Raw genomic sequence first — 13,692 nt, 5'->3', positions numbered from 1 at the left:
ATGGGAACAGTGTTGTGGTAAGAACCACACGTATGTTGTGGTTAAAAATTTGGGTAATATTCTCAGTGTAATGAAATATTTGGAGGGGGGGTTGTTGTGCTGAGAAGAAAAATAATGACTTGATTATTCCAACTGATTGTGAAGAATAAGATATAGAGGAATCAAGCGTGGAAGCAGGAAGGGGAAGTTTGGAGGCTCCTGTAGTGCTCGCATTGAGAGATGATGGTGACAAGGTGATTAGCAGTGAATGTGGTGATACATGATCCAGGATATATTTTGGGATTAAAGCCAAAGGATAATTCTTGATGATGGTTAAGATGTGACAAAAAGAACGGATTTAAGGATGATTATAAGATTTTTAGTTCAAGCAACTGGTACAGTTTACTTACATGACGAAGCCGGCAGAGCAGCAGATAGAAGTGGAGTTCAAAAATAAAGGCATTGATTTTGGAAATGTTGGGTGTTCATTTGACATACAAATAGAGATGTTCACTAGTCAGTTGGAGGTATGCTTCTAGAATTAAAGAAATATAACTTTGAATTCCTGATTATAGATGGCAGTGAGGCCATGGGTATAGATGAAAGCAAGGAAATTATTATAAATAGGGAAGAGAAGAGGTCATAGCACTGACCTCTGGGATGTTTCAATAATTTGGATAAATCGAGCAAAAGACAGTGAAAAGCAGGAGACCAATGAGGTAGCAAGAAAACCAGAGTGTGTGAACTCTGAAGCCAAGTGAAGAAAGGTTTCAAGAAACAGGGGGTAATACACTATGTCAAATGATGCCGCTAACTCAGGTGAGATAATGACTTAGTGGCCACTGGATTTAGGGTTTTAGTTTGTTTTCAGAGTTGCCAAGAGGATTACATAAAATGCAAATTAATTAACAAATAAATAAGATATTTAATTTTACTCTTTTCAATGTGAGAATAAAATCTAAGAGACATGGGGAAGCCATCATTCCTAAGATACTTATGGGAGCCATCATATAAAATTTAATGTTTGAGAGAGTATTTGAAACAGCCCTCAAGAGACAAGTAAGATTTTAACAGATAGAGTTAGTGTGGAACAAAAGCAAAGGAACAGGGAATAATGAACAGTTTGTGTGGAATAGAGTATAGGAGATAGTGGTTGTGTTAGATTGTCTACAAAGACAGCCACCAATAATTCCTTCCTTCTCTAGATCCACTATAGAGAGATAATTCTATTACCTTCTCCCCTGACTTGCTTTGCTCGTCTTGTGACTTGCTTTAAGCTTTAAGTAATAGAACGTCTGTGTCCCCTGGGAACCCCGAGCCACTATGGAAAAAAGTCTCACACCCCACTCCCCACCACACACCTACTGGAGAGAGAAGACACATGGACATGTCTTACAAGATGTGAGATTACAAAGAAATAGAGGACTAGTCAGTGTCCAGAATTTTTGTCACCTCTTACCAACCACCATGCATGTGAGGAAGGCCATCTTGGATTCCTAGTCCCAGTTAAGCTGCCCTAGCTAACATCACAAGGAGAGACAAGGCAACCCAGAGGAAGCCTGCTTCGCTCCTGACCCACAGAATCATGAGCAATAAAATGGTTGATTTAAGCTACTAACTTTTGAGCAGTTTGTTTTGCAGAAGGAGATAATTGATCCAGTAGTTGATTCTAAATTAGATTAAAATATTAATTGTATCATATTTTGTGAGTGTATGAATGAGGCCTAAACTCAAGGTGTATTTCTTATCAAGATGAGCTTTGAAGATAGTTTTAATGAAAAATGAGAAAATTAGTCAAGGGAATCAGCTTATACTATATATCTCTGCTTATAAAATAGTGAGTTAAAAAATATCCTGAAAGTTTTTGAAGACAGAAAAGAGGAAAAATCACAATAAAAATCAACATAACTGGGGATGCCCAATTATTTTAAATTTGTGTTAAGTACAATCAGACTTAATTAGGACAACAACATTAAAAAATAGTCCACAAAATTTTGGAAATTGAGGGTAAAGGGTAATCCCTATTTAGCTTGTGACAATAAAACTAATTGAAATTTTTAGTATCTGTAAAGTGTTTTAGGTTTCCCATATAAAATAAACTCATTTTATTATGGTCAAATACAGTTATTGCTTTTTGAAAAGCAGAAAATCTATTGAAGATGATTACCTATACAAAAAATGCAAAAATGAGACTTTTATGAAAATTTTAGTGTAAATAAATCAGACTTTTAATTTAAGCAGATTTTATTGAACTACATTTGTTGAATGTCACCCTATGAGTAAATTTCACAGAGGATTTCTCTTATTTTCACTTTTCTTCATACAAAATGGCTCTTCTCCAAAACTGAAAAAAATATTTTTTCCTACACAGCATGTTGGACTGATATGCAGCCTTTGCTTCCTGAAAGTATATTATTTCCTACAATTGTACTGCTCTAAAATCTGCAATTTTTATGTGTTATTAAGTCATGCATCTTATAGAACAGCAAGATTAAGCATAATCACAACTTAGGCTTTCATTATTTTTGTAAAAAATCCCAATATGCTATCTCAGAAAAAAAGCTTTTATAAAAATAATGTGAAAACTTACACTGAAGTGATCATCTAACCAGAGGGAAGAAATCAATGAGATATGATGAAAACATCATGTTTCATTTTCCCCCCAGACTCAATGCTCCTAACATGTTCTGACAATTGGATTTTTATTTTGAACAAATAATTCAGAGTCTTCATAAAGAAAACAACTCAACTGAATAAGAATAAAAGTTAACTTTAGTGCAATTTTTAAGAATCAATATGATCCTTCTGGCAAAGAGGGAACAACCCACTCACTCTAGCAAGGTGCATCAAACTAGGACACTTTTAAATAAATTGCCCTTGTCGCTAAGGAAATGGCAACAAAATGATGTCAGGATCTATGGAATCATGGCATTGGCAAGGGGAACAAAATTAGGAGGGTAATTTTTCTTTGCTTATCTGTAAATGGGCTTAGAGCTGGGTAAAATTGGAGTATTTGGGGGTAAGGGAAAGAGCAGAGGTGTTCTGTCCCGTAAATCATGGCTTTCATTTTCCAGAACAAGAATGATGTCTTCTATGAATGTCCTCCATAGCATCTTCTTCAAAGAGAAAGTTTTTTTGTCTATGTTGAAAAATCTGTTGTTTAGTTTAGCCACCCTCATTAATGATCTTAGCTAGATGTTCTGGACAACTTGCTGCAGCTTCCATATCAGCAGTTGCTGCTTCACCATGCATTTCTATGTTATGGAGATGCTTCTTTCCATAAACTTTATGAACCAACATCTGCTATCTTCACACTTTTCATCATCTGCAGCTTCCTTACCTCTTTCAGCCTTCATAAAATTGAAAGAGAATTAGGGTTTTGCTCTGCATTAGGCTTTGGCTTAAGGGAATGTTATGATTGCTTTGATCTTCTATCCAGACCACTAAAACTTTCTCCACATCAGCAGTAAGAATGTTTTTCTTTCTTATCATTTCTCTATTCACTCACACCCTCATGTGTCATTTAATCTTGAGCAAAGTGTGTTCTCTTATACTTTCAAATGACATAACCTATTCATTGTGAATTATAGATGACAAAGTGATTATATAAAATTATCAACTCACAAAATGAAATCATTTAATGATTTGTAACGGTACCATTTGGATATTTCCCTTTGGTGCATAGCTCATCTACTTTTAAAAATGCCAATCATAGCTTTTTATATATTATCTAAAATCCTCCATGGGTTGATGTAGAATTTGGATTAAGTCCAAACTGCCAGCTCCCAGGCACTACAAGTCATAATGCCTGCCTCATTCTTCACCCTCAAGCCACTGTCCATCTTGCTCACTATGGTCCAACTATACGAGACTTTATGTTTCTTCAATATACTATGTGTATTTCTAATTAGGACCTTTTGCTCCATAGATCTTTCTGTGGTGAATGCCTCAATTAAAATATTATTTCCTCAGAGTTGAATTCCTACAGAGAGGATTTCCTACAAATTAATGTGTCTCCTCAGACACTTCATTACCATCTTTTGTTTTCTTCTTATAACTTATTCCTAACTGAAATTACCTTCATCACTTATTTGATTATATATTTACTATATGTTTCTCTTACAATAAATTGCAGTCTTCACTGGAGCATGGATCTTGTCTGTCTTATTTCTCTTGCAGTATCAGCAAACTTAATGTTTCCAGACATACAGTTAATGCTAAAAATATGAGTTAAGTGAATTATGCAGAAAGTCAAAATAAGATGATCATTAAGACACAGAGGAGTTAAGAAGTGAAACTGAAACACTGAAAGGTACCAAAAGAAATCTCCCACTATTTATAATTTTTGTTTTTGTTTTTGTTTTTTTCGGTACGCAGGCCTCTCACTGTTGTGGCCTCTCCCGTTGCAGAGCACAGGCTCCAGACGCGCAGGCTCAGCGGCCATGGCTCACGGGCCCAACCGCTCCGCGGCATGTGGGATCTTCCCGGACCGGGGAACGAACCCGTGTCCCCTGCATCGGCAGGCGGATTCTCAACCACTGCGCCACCAGGGAAGCCCTATAATTTTTGATGAGCCACTCTATTCTACTGGATTTATTTTCTGAGCTTTATATGATGTTATAAGAAATTACGTGCTTTCAGATGCTAACAGTGAGTACCACTGAGAGATAAGGATTAATTGTTTATAATAATATCTTATAAGTTGAATTATGGTCAAGTTCTGAGGCTCAAAACTAGAATGAGTTCTATCAAAATAATTGACAATTTAGGACATTGGTCCACTAAGCCTATTGCCCCAAGGATCTCTTGGACTAAACTCATAGGTGACAGATACGATACATCATAATTATTCAGAATAGATATTCACTCATGTGTTTATAATTTTAAGAGTATCTGAGTAGACTACCCTATCAATATTTGGCCCTACATGAACTGACAGAGGTCTACTATTAGATATTAACCCCTTATATTTAAAATATTTTCATCTTTAGCAGTAATATTTGAAAACTGTCAGTATTTGTAGATATAGAAACACATTACATTTAGATCTAATATTAATATCATAAGATATGATGAAGAGCACTAGGTTAGCTGAGAGAAGAGCTCCAAGAGAATGAGAACTTGGCAAGGGGAACTGAAAGTAATTTGAGAGTATTGATATTTGGCTTCCTGGTATGGGTGGTTCCAAAAATAAGGTGGTAGCATAAAGGTTCCTGAAAGGTGAGCACACATCTGTTCAAAGATGAGTAGGTTATCAGCAGGAGGAGATGAATATTAAAATATTCAAAATAAGTGATTGCAATAATTCTAATAGGAACAAAATAGGATACATTTAGGGCCAAAAGAGAGAACATATAATTTATCTTCTGATTTTAGAAGTGAACACATTAAATATATTTATGGAAACTCATAGTTCACAAAATAGTCTATTGTGATTTATAATTATTTCATTGCAGACTCACAATATTCTGTCAAATAATATTATATCCCTGTTATAGAGTTAAAAATATTTAGATTCCTAGATATTAAACACTTGGCCCAATTTACACCATTAATGTCTCTAAACCATATGTTCTATACTACTCTATTTTTTTAGTTTTAGAAAACTATATCTGATGTAACTACAGAAAGAAGAGAAGGAAGCTTTTAGTTCAATTGAGGGAGATAAGGATAATTCCGAATTGTGACTTTTGTCTTTGTATTGGTGCTTACTATCTCTACTTACTACTTTGAAGAATAATATTCAAAGTAGTTACACTGTAAAAATAAAGATAAGAAATCAATACATATAAGTTTAAAAAAATGAAAGTCTGTGAAAGGAAATTCCATGAAAATGGTTCATTTATTGAGTAACTCCTAGTCCTGTAGGCACACAGAGACAAACTTCATCAGAGAGGCTTCTCTTTTCTTATAAAATAATAAAGGCATCTTAGTGGCGCTTTGGGGCTTACCCTCTCATTTGGGATATAGTGATCAAACTAATCATTGTTTTAAAATTATAGTATTAAATGATTTCTAGGTGAATTACCTTAATTTATTATTTAAGAGATACATTTCAATTATGTAAATGTATTATTAATATGCTATGTTTGATTATATGTTCTTATTTAAGATATATTAATTTTATATAAAGAAAAATACATAAGGCTATGGAAACAGGAGATAAATCAGCTTGAAAACAGTAAATTAGGACAATTTAATACCTTTTTAACAAAAAAGATCCAAATGTAAAATAGATTATGCTTAAGAGTTGGTCATTTATTTTCTTCATTTCTTTAGGGAAGAGGGAAAACTATAAGGACTTACACACTAACTGTAAAATTAAGATACAACAAAGAAACAACCACAATTAAACAAATTAAAACAAGGTAAGACACTGGTAAGGATGATTGGTTTATAAACCTTACAGTGTCATAAATAGTGAAAGAGTTGTCACCATATTAAAAGCCTGTTTGAACAGGTGTGTGTTGTGAGGAGTATTCATTTGACAATGTATTTTGCAAATACACATTTATGGTAATGTCCTGTAACCATCCCGGGATGGATTTAATTACTGAGCCATTAAGGCTTACTGTTAATACTATGTGTTGATATTATTAACAAAAGTCTGGTTGTATCATTACAAGATATTTTTTAACAATTTGAAATGTTTCCTAAACAGTGTATGGTAAATCAAGTTAAAGCTGCAGTCTTGGGCGCTCTTTAACATAAATCATAGCAATATTCTTTTGGATCTGTCTACTAGGCAAAGGAAATGGAAGCAAAAGTAAACAAATGGGACCTTATTAAACTTAAAAGCTTTTGCACAGCAAAGAAACCATCTTCAAAAAGACAACCTACAGAATGGGAGAAAAACTTTGCAAATTATATGACTGATAAGGGATTAATATCCAAAATGTATTAATAGTTCATACAACGCAATATAAAAAAAAAAAACCTAAATGAAAAATGGATGGAAGACCTGAATAGACATTTTTCTAAAGAAGACATACAGATGGCTAACAGACTCACAAAAAGATGCTCAACATCACTAATCATCAGAGAAATGCGAATAAAAACCACAATGGGATATCACCTCACACCTGTCAGAATGGCTATCATTAAAAAGACCACAAATAACAAATGTTGGCAAGGATGTGGAGAAAATGTACCCCTTGTACGCTCTTGGTGGGAATGTAAATATGTTCAGCTGCTGTGAAAAACGGTATGGAGATTCCTCAAAAACCTAGAAATAAAACTACCATATTACCCAGCAATTCTACGGCTGGGTATATATCTTAAGAAAATGAGGGCTTCCCTGGTGGCTCAATGGTTGAGAGTCCGCCTGCCGATGCAGGGGACACAGGTTCGTTCCCCAGTCTGGGAAGATCCCACATGCCGCGGAGCGGCTGGGCCCCGTGAGCCATGGCCGCTGAGCCTGCGCGTCCGGAGCCTGTGCTCTGCAACGGGAGAGGCCACAACAGTGAGAGGCCTGCGTACCGCAAAAAACAAACAAACTGCAGTCTTTTTTCTGCTTTAAGTCAAAGTTTATAATAAGGAGAGTTGCCTAATATTTTGTAATATTGCTTAACAGAAAAATCATACTACATGACCTAGAAACTTCTAAGAAAACACCTGTAAATTTAGCTGCAATATATTAGTCTCAATAAGAAATAAAAGCATGACAAGAGTTACTATGTGTCTCCTTATTTTTAAAACTTTAAGATGGTGTGTGTACATTATGTGTTAGTCCTACGATATGTTGGCTACTAGGTGAAAGAAATCTAAACTTACTTTTGGATAATTAAGGTGTTAACAACTTTAATCTACATATAAATTCACAATAGTAAAAGGGAATGAGGGAATTATTATGTTCAGAAATAAAATTCTAAATAAATAAATCCCAATTAATCATTTTGCACATATTTTTTTGCTAAGGTATTAAAATTGTATTTAAATTTAACAATTTAACTTTTATATTAAATATATAATACTTATATGTCCCTTGATGTATCCCCAATACACCCCAACTGTCGTTATTATCATTATTCAATGGCAAATCATTTTTAGAATATATTAGTGTTAAATCACTTTTGATTATGTGGATTTTTTTTCTTATTGAATCTGCATCTCCAGTATGATATTACTCTATGCCAAGATTTTGTAAAATGACTAAGCTAGACTTATTGGGTCAAACTTATCAATAGAAAGATTTAGTAAATAACTCAATATCAGAAAAAAGAAGCCCCTTATTGGCCTGTTAAGGCTGAAGGATTTTTCATCTTTTTCTATATTTGTATTTGATTAAGTGTTGATGCTGCTAAATCTGACTCTATCTGATTTTAGCTCTTTTTTTCAGTCTCATTCTGTACTGAGACACAACTCTTCATCTGTGGGGCTTTATAACCCATGGTTTCACAACTGTCTAATTCATAAAAAAAAGCTCCATGTATAGTTTTCTTCCAAAAGAAGTCTTGCATTAAATACTAAGTGGTCATGTTAATATAATCCTACCACACCCTTTCATCACTTATTGAAATCCTTAAATGCTTTTTTAGAGTTAAAGTGGTACCTCCTCTGAATTGTCCATGACTCTTGTCTGTCCATGATGCAAAATTCACTTTCGTGCTTCTACTTGGGTTTTCTTGAAAATACTTTCATAGATATAATCTGAGAGGAGCTCACTTTCTAGCCTAATCTAGCCACCAATCCACCCTAGTGATGGGCTGCACAGATACTCACCAGGCAGAAGGAGGACATTGGCTGCTGGTTTACTGCCAGCTACTCCTCTCAGGACATTTATTCTTCCATCCTCTTCTGCCTACGCACTCGACTAAGGCAAAAAACAACACACAGCCCCCTGTTACCTTACAGCAAACCATTGCTCTCATATAGGCTTGCCAGGAATATTAAACAGAAAAACATATGATTGTTATTATGATCTTACCAGTGTAAACATGGATTAATCTTTACCAAAAATGATAAATATGAACAGGTAAGAACATTATCCTAGGCACAGAAAGAGCGATAACAGGTTGAAATGTGTGAACTGTATTAAATAACTATTTCCTACATATGTAATTTGGGACGTGTAGAGTAAGTTTAAAATATATGGTTAATACTATCAGTTATATGTAAGAAGATGCAATATCCATAAAACACATGACTTTAATTATAAAAATTTAGGAAAACATATACCAAAAGATCAATAGTAATTATCTCTGAAAGTGATGAGATGACAAATGAAAAATATCCTTTTCAATTTTTACTAGATACATTTCAATATACATTTGTTTTTGTTTTAGTATGCTTTAGGTTTATGATAAAATTAAGGATATCTTAAAAAATAAGAACATCTGTTCATCATAAAAGAAACACATCAGAGGTCTGGAGATATATTTTCAATACTTGTGACTGAAATATGTTGGCATGCTAAATATAGAAAAGATTCCTGTAATCGAAAGCAACAACAACAAAAATAAAATGACAATTCAATGAGCATGCATATCATTGAAGAGGAAATTAATTGCCACTTACTGTGTAAATGCATTTCTTAATATACGATAGAATATAATACATATATGTATATACACATTTACTGACAGTTATTTTTCACATATAATTATTCATATTATGTTATATAAATGAATCAATATATATTATTTATATTATATGTATAACATATATGTAATAGAGTGTGTATATATATTGTACACTATTATATATGTAATATGTTATATATAATTGTGAATATATACTGTACACAATATACTATATATTATATATATTATTATAATATATATTATATATTATAGAGCCCGTGCTGCACAACAAGAGAAGCCACCACAATGAGAAGCACCAAGCACTGCAATGAAGAGTAGCCCCCACTCACTGCAACTAGAGAAAGCCCGCATGCAGCAAGGACCCAAAGCAGCCAAAAATAAATAAATTAAAAATAAAAGAAGAGATGAGTGGTAGGTACATTTATCCTTAATTTACATAACTCATAAATTCTATCTATTACATTATACTTCAAAAATAAGAAAATACATTTTAATAAATACATCAAACATAATTAATTATAATTGACTAAGAGGGTTATAGTTTTTTCAGTAACTTATTAAAGACATTTTAAGTTGGTTGTAATCCATTGTATGCCAGTTATTCACCAGAGATATCTGATGTTGGAAACTAGTAATTATGCTATTATTCCTGTATTACTTTCCATCTTTGCATAAATATATTTAATGATTTAAAAAATACTTTCTGTTCATTTGGATGCAAAGGTGAACAAATTATTGGAACAATATCACTTGACAAGAATTTCTACGTGTTCCCAAACCAGCATTATGCAAAAGTGCCATTATCTCACATAGTATGCTTTCTGTAAATGTCAGAGAGAGAAAATAAACTTGAGGTCATATTCAGCTTATATTTTCCTAATTATTCATTATTTTCATAAATATTTTTGAACCTTTTCAATTTGCAGTTTTATAAACTATGTAAAACTAAATTATGCATCCATATCCTCTACCAGGAAGCAGGAAGATATATAGGATGTTCCATATCACCCTACAATCTGGTACACCCTATGCTATTGGAGGTTTTAGTCTTAGGGAAAGATACAGTAATCTATTTATGGCAAGCCCCAATGGGAGGAAAAATATGTAAGATCTGAGATTGTGGAGTAAGTTTATACTATCTTCAGTAGATACTTGTATGTCCTTTTAAAACTCTTGGCATGTCAAGGCCTTGGCAGAAAGAGAACATTTGATCATGGAACACCAAGTGGCCATACACCTAAAACGTCTGATATGGGTTCTGTTGGTCTCACCAAGTCATAAAAATGGACATATCTAGCAGTAGTCCATCACAAGATGAAACTGGTATACCCAGGATTGAGTCTGATCATGACCAAAAGGCATGTGTAAAATGCAAGAGCAGATGAGTAGATTAGACCCCCATGTCACCCACCAAAGTTGTACCAGTTCCCCTTACTGTTTGTTCCTGTCCAGTGGGGAGGTTCCATATGGCCAACTGAAGGAGGAAGAAAAAGCCCAAGGTTGATTTTCAGACTTTTTTTTTTTATCAAAGGGTAGTTGATTTACAATATTTTATTAGTTTCAGGTGTACAACATAATGATTTGAAAATTTTGTAGATTATTTAAAGTTATTATAAAACATTGCCTATATTCTCTGTGCTGTACAGTATATCCTTGTAGGTTATTTATTTTATATATAGTAGTTTGTACCTCTTAATCTCCTATTCCTATTTTGGCCCTCCCCATTTCCCTCTCCCCAGTGGTGACCACTAGTCTGTTCTCTGTATCTGTGAGTCTGTATCTGTTTTGTTATATGTATTCATTTGTTTTAATTTTTAAATTCCACATATAAGTGATATAATAGAGTATTTGTCTTTCTCTGTCTTAACTAATTTCACCAAGAATAACAAGGTCCATCCATGTTGTTGAAAATGGCAAAATTTCATTCTTCTTTATGTCTGAGTGTATACATATGTACACACATACACACAAACCACATACACACACACACCACATCTTCTTTATTTATTCATGTGTTGATGGATACTTAGGTTGCTTCCATATCTTGGAATACACAATAGTGTAAATCATATTTCTATGAACATTGGGGTGCGTGTATATTTTTTAATTAGTTATTTCATTTTCTTTTTTTTTTTTTTTTTTTTTTTTTTTTTTGCGGTACGCGGGCCTCTCACTGTTGTGGCCTCTCCCGTTGTGGAGCACAGGCTCCGGACGCGCAGGCTCAGCGGCCATGGCTCACGGGCCTAGCTGCTCCGCGGCATGTGGGATCTTCCCGGACCGCGGAACGAACCCGTGTACCCTGCTTCGGCAGGCGGACTCTCAACCACTGCACCACCAGGGAAGCCCCCACACTCTATTTTTATTGTTAATTCTTAGTCCCCTCCTGCCCAAGCCCTCACTTACTTTTTACTTCCCCTCCCCCTCCTCCTCTTTTTCCTTCTTTTATTCCTATAACTTCTAACTTTTCTTTTGGAGAGAACTAAACAAAGTAACATAGCAATTCATCATAAGATATTTTCCTACAAATATCTTAATGGGATAAACATTATCAATTCCTCTACATGAGAAATAATATAAAATATAAATTATAAGTTTGTGCTGGAATTAGATTGCCTGGATTTGAATTCCAGCTTCAACATGTGCTAGTTGTAAATTATGCCTTACTACCTTTTTCTGTATTTTTTTATATTATTTATAAAGTAGGAATTATTATAGTAACCACCTTATAGGGTTGCTTTGAGATTAAATAATGTATTTAAAGACAGAGTACAATTCCCGACACAGAAAGATTCTCAGTGAATCAGAAAAAGTTCTCAGAAAAAGTTCTCAGTGAATGCTAGCTATTTTTGTTTAATACTCTTAGAATCTTCTGTTTCTTTGGCGTTAATAAGCATATGTAGAAATAAAAAAGGCCTGCTTGTCAAAGCCCATTGGTTATTGGTGGATTATTTACTGTGGTACTGAAAATACGCAGCAGTTAATTTTTAGATGGAAATTCTCTTTTCCTGCTTCTTTCCTGAACTCCCATGATATTGTGTCAGACTTCTTTCTGTGCTTTCTAAAGCAATTGGTGAGTTTATTTAAAGAACAACACACGAAAATAAGGCAACCAGATCATGGATATTTGATTTTTTTCCCACAGGATGCCAGGACCAAAACAAATACCATTGTTTTCCTAAGCAAATGGACTCTAGGACAGCTGCTAACAATGGAAAGAAACATTGAAGTTATTCAAATTACTGGAGTTCTCTGGTGATCAGATTCTCTTGCTTTTCAGAAACAGCAGAGGATTTTTTAAATTTCCATCTAATGCTGTGAAGTGTCTGCTTTTTCTGTTTTTCTTGCAGACTTTCAACTTGTTCCTACAAAATAGCTAAGAGACCCATTGCATCATATCCAAACACTCCATGTCACAGTATCATATTATCATATTTGTTCAACTGTAATGACTTATCTTCTATGTTCAGAGCTTTCCCCTCAGAGACTGCTGGCTTGTTTATAGTTTAGCTGCAATTGGGTCAGGTGATGACTCTTAAAACAATGACAGCACAGCCATGTGGTACCAGCATGATGCCTTACAGATGGGACTGTAGTCAGGATGCTTGTCAATTTTTATGGAAAGTATCAAGGCCAACCTTATAGTCCAATAATTTTAGAAACAATATAGTATGAAGTTTAAGGATGTATGTAGTTTGACTGGGTTAGAATCTTAACTCTGCCATCTTCTAGTTGCTGAAATTCTCTGATCATTGATTTTTCTCATCATTATAAATAGACATACTGACAGTACTTATAACAATAAATGTACTTTTAAAAACAGTTCTCAGTAAGCATTAGCTATTATTACTATCTGTCTTATGCCTACTGTTAGATGCAAATGCTAAGTTCTGATGCCTGATTTTCCTACCAGGTGGAGAAATACCCATAGAGTAAAACTCTTGACCCTTCTAAACCTATTCACACACTCCTCCAGAGAAGAGGAGTGAGTTGATTGGTGAGTTTAAGAGCAGGAGCTAGTCATGAAAAACAAAACTCCTTCCTTGTTTTCTCACATGGAATCTGGATGCCTTCAAGAAACAGGTATCATACTCTGTTACTCTATTCTGCAAATTTTTTTGAGAGAAGGCCACTCTAAGCGAAGCCTGCACTTTTTCAGAACTGCCTAATGACT

At 34.3% G+C, this 13,692-nt stretch overlaps 1 pseudogene; it reads left to right on the top strand.

Moving 5' to 3' along the window:
• The first annotated feature begins 389 nt into the window (after window positions 1–389).
• LOC132527078 (proteasome activator complex subunit 3-like) overlaps window positions 390–13,692 on the top strand; it is a 51,773-nt pseudogene continuing 38,470 nt past the window's right edge.

Source organism: Lagenorhynchus albirostris, chromosome 1 (genome assembly GCF_949774975.1).
Source record: "Lagenorhynchus albirostris chromosome 1, mLagAlb1.1, whole genome shotgun sequence".
Taxonomy (NCBI): domain Eukaryota; kingdom Metazoa; phylum Chordata; class Mammalia; order Artiodactyla; family Delphinidae; genus Lagenorhynchus; species Lagenorhynchus albirostris.
The sequence above is the reverse complement of the archived record's forward strand: the minus strand, read 5'-3'. Positions and strand labels throughout refer to the sequence as shown.